This window comes from Cryptomeria japonica, unplaced genomic scaffold (genome assembly GCF_030272615.1).
Source record: "Cryptomeria japonica unplaced genomic scaffold, Sugi_1.0 HiC_scaffold_616, whole genome shotgun sequence".
NCBI classification, from domain to species: Eukaryota; Viridiplantae; Streptophyta; class Pinopsida; order Cupressales; family Cupressaceae; genus Cryptomeria; species Cryptomeria japonica.
The window spans coordinates 55,001-58,887 of record NW_026729418.1 but is presented as its reverse complement, the minus strand read 5'-3'; the positions used below and the strand labels follow the sequence as shown (position 1 = coordinate 58,887).

General features: G+C 64.4%; 1 non-coding gene across 1 annotated transcript; it reads left to right on the top strand.

The window, feature by feature from the left end:
• The first annotated feature begins 324 nt into the window (after positions 1–324).
• On the top strand, positions 325–443 carry LOC131872468 (5S ribosomal RNA). Its single transcript, XR_009370619.1, has one exon. It is a non-coding gene; the product is annotated as a 5S ribosomal RNA (ribosomal RNA).
• Positions 444–3,887: the final 3,444 nt, after the last annotated feature.

Sequence of the window (3,887 nt, the reverse complement as noted above, 5' to 3'; positions counted from 1 at the left end):
GCACCCGAGGCGCCCCGAACATGCACCAAGGTGCACTCGGCCCACATGTGAGCGCAGGTCGTTGCGCCCGAGGTGGTGTGTGGGCACCGCGTTGCAGACGGGACACTGCACGCACACGACGCCCCCTCCAGGTGCACGCACGTAGGCCGGGCCGGGTGCACACCCGACGCCCTAGCAAGGTGCGCGCACCCGGGCAGGGCTCACACTTGGCGAACGGGGCGCACTTCGCGAGGGAGGGTGTGCACCTCGACGGGCGTGGGTGGCCGGGGTGGATTCGCACGTGGGTCGCGGTTTGCTAAGTACACACTGCGACAAGCTCATAACGGGTGCGATCATACCAGCATTAGTGCACCGGATCCCATCAGAACTCCGCAGTTAAGCGCGCTTGGGCCGGAGTAGTACTGGGATGGGTGACCTCCCGGGAAGTCCCGGTGTTGCACCCTTTTTTAGTTTTTCGCCGGGCGTCGCAATGCTATTTGAATAAACCTTTTGCCCGTTTGCGTTCTCGTCGGGGCCGGGCCGGGCCGGGGTGCGCTGCCCGCACTACCGCGCGCGCGGGGGCGACACCGAGCGCGCACCCGAGGCACCCCGAGCACACAGGCCACGGTGCAACCCGGGCGTTGTGCGCGCACCCCGGTGCGCCCGAGGTGCTGCGCGCGCACCCAGGTGAAATCGGTGTGCACCTCGGCCAGTGCGCGCTCGGTCGAGTCGCGCACGTTGGCCAAGGTGCACGGTGATGTTTCTTACTCTAAGGTTCCGCACCAGACGCCCGGGACAGGTGAGCGAAGCTGGGCGGGGCCGGGTGCGCGGCCGGGGCAGGTGCACGCAGCTGGAGAGAGCTTTGGAGCACACTTCGGAGCGCACCAATGATGCGCTCCATTCAAAAGTTTCCTGAAAAGGCAAAAAAAGTTGAGATTATAGAATTTCCCACTTGAGAGATTGTAAAAAAAAAAAATTTAAAATGAAGGAAACGCGGGTGCCAAGGTGTGCGCAGCCCAGCCAAGGTGTGCGCACCAAGGCGCCCACCCTGGCGAAGGTGCACGCAAGGTGCGCACCCGAGGCAAACCGGACAATTAACCCAACTTTCGACTTCGCGCGCACCTTGGAGCGCACTTCGGAGCGCTCCTTGGTGCGCACCAATCTTGGGCACCTCGGAGTGCACCATGGCGCCCACCAAGGTGCGCACCCGGGGCAAACCGAGCTCCGACTTCGTGCGCACCTTGGAGCGCACGAAAGGTGCGCACCATGGCGCCCACCAAGGTGCGCAGCCCAGCCAAGGCGTGCGCATCAAGGTGCGCACCCTGGCGAAGGTGCGCACCCGGGGCAAACCGAGCTCCGACTTCGTGCGCACCTTGGAGCGCACAAAAGGTGCGCAACCCAGCCAAGGTGTGCGCACCCCGGTCAAACCGAGCTCCGAATCGTGCGCACCAGAGGTGCACGCCATCGTGCGCACCTTGGAGCACACTTCGGAGCCCTCCTTGGTGCGCGCCGATGTTGCGCACCTCGGAGCGCACCCGGGGAAAACAATGCAATTAACCCGACTTTCGACTTCGTGGGCACCTCGGAGCGCTCTCGGGTTCGCACCTCGGAGCACACCGAGGTGCGCACCTTTGATGCGCTGCCTTCACCAATTTCCAGAAAAGGCAAGAAAACATTGAGAAGGTGTGCGCACCGAGGTGCCCACCCTGGCGAAGGTGCACGCGAGGTGCGCACCCGGGGCAAACCGGGCTCCGACTTCGTGCACGCCGCACCTTGGAGCACACTTCGGAGCGCTCCTTGGTGCGCACCAGGGCGCGCAACCCAGCCGAGGTGCCCACCCCGGCGAAGGTGCACGCGAGGTGCGCACCCGGGGCAAACCGGGCTCCGACTTCGTGCACGCCATGGTGCCCACCGCGGCGAAGGTGCACGCGAGGTGCGCACCCGGGGCAAACCGGGCTCCGACTTCGTGCACGCCGCACCTTGGAGCACACTTCGGAGCGCTCCTTGGTGCGCACCATGGTGCCCACCAGGGCGCGCAACCCCGCCGAAGGTGCACGCGAGGTGCGCACCCGGGGCAAACCGGGCTCCGACTTCGTGCACGCCGCACCTTGGAGCACACTTCGGAGCGCTCCTTGGTGCGCACCATGGTGCCCACCAGGGCGCGCAACCCCGCCGAAGGTGCACGCGAGGTGCGCACCCGGGGCAAACCGGGCTCCGACTTCGTGCACGCCGCACCTTGGAGCACACTTCGGAGCGCTCCTTGGTGCGCACCAGGGCGCGCAACCCAGCCGAGGTGCCCACCCCGGCGAAGGTGCACGCGAGGTGCGTACCCGGGGCAAACCGGGCTCCGACTTCGTGCACGCCGCACCTTGGAGCACACTTCGGAGCGCTCCTTGGTGCGCACCATGGTGCCCACCAGGCCGCGCAACCCAGCCAAGGTGTGCGCACCAAGGTGCACGCGAGGTGCGCACCCGGGGCAAACCGGGGTCCGACTTCGTGCACGCCGCACCTTGGAGCACACATCGGGGCGCTCCCGGGTTCGCACCGGCGTTGCGCACCGTGGTGGGCACCTCGGAGCACACCAAGGTGGGCAGCGAGGTGCGCACCTTTGATGCGATGCCTTCACTAATTTCCATAAAAGGCAAAAAAAAAACGAGATTTTAAAATTTCCGTTTTGAAAGATAGTGAGAAAAAGGGAATGCTGGTGCCATCTTGAGCCCGCCCTGGTGCGCAGCCCAGCCAAGGTGTGCGCACCAAGGTGCCCACCCTGGCGAAGGTGCGCGCCCGGGCAATTAACCCAACTTCCAACTTCGCGCGCGCCAGGGTGGGAGCGCACCCAACAACCGGGCCTGGGAAGAGCCAATGCGAGAAACCCCACCAAACGCTCTGACAAAAAAAGAGGGGGCGCTCCAGTAACCCCGCTTCGGAGCGCACCCTGGGCAAACCCAGCCAAGGTGCCCACCCCGGCCAAGGTGCAGGCGAGGTGCGCACCCGGGGCAAACCGGGCTCCGACAACGTGCACGCCGCACCTTGGAGCACACTTCGTAGCGCTCCCGGGTGCGCACCTCAGAGCACACCAAGGTGGGCAGCGAGGTGCGCACCTTTGATGCGCTGCCTTCACTAATTTCCAGAAAAGGCAAAAAAAAAAGGAGATTTTAAAATTTCCGTTTTGAAAGATAGTGAAAAAAACGGAACGCGCGTGCCATCTTGAGCCCGCCCTGGTGCGCAGCCCAGGTAAGGTGCCCACCCTGGCAAAGGTGCGCACCCGGGCAATTAACCCTACTTCCGACTTCGTGCGCGCCAGGGTGGCAACCGGGCCTCGGAAGAGCCAATGCGAGAAACCCCACCAAACGCTCCGACAAAAAAAGAGGCGGCGCTCCAATAACCCCGCTTCGGAGCGCAGCCGGGGCAAACCCAGCCAAGGTGCCCACCCCGACGAAGGTGCACGCGAGGTGCGCACCCGGGGCAAACCGGGCTCCGACAACGTGCACGCAGCACCTTGGAGCACACTTCGAAGCACTCCCGGGTGCCCACCGGCGTTGCGCACCGTGGTGGGCAGCGAGGTGCGCACCTTTGATGCGCTGCCTTCACTAATTTCCAGAAAAAGGCAAAAAAAAATGAGATTTTAAAATTTCCGTTTTGAAAGATAGTGAAAAAAAAGGAACGCGGGTGCCATCTTGAGCCCGCCCTGGTGCGCAGCCCAGGCAAGGCATGCGCACCAAGGTGCCCACCCGAGGTGCACACCCGGGGCAAACCGGGCTCCGACTTCGTGCAGGCCGCACCTTGGAGCACACTTCGGAGCGCTCCTTGGTGCGCACCATGGTGCCCACCAGGGCGCGCAACCCAGCCAAGGTCTGCACACCAAGGTGCCCACCCCGGCGAAGGTGCACGCGAGGTGCGCACCCGGG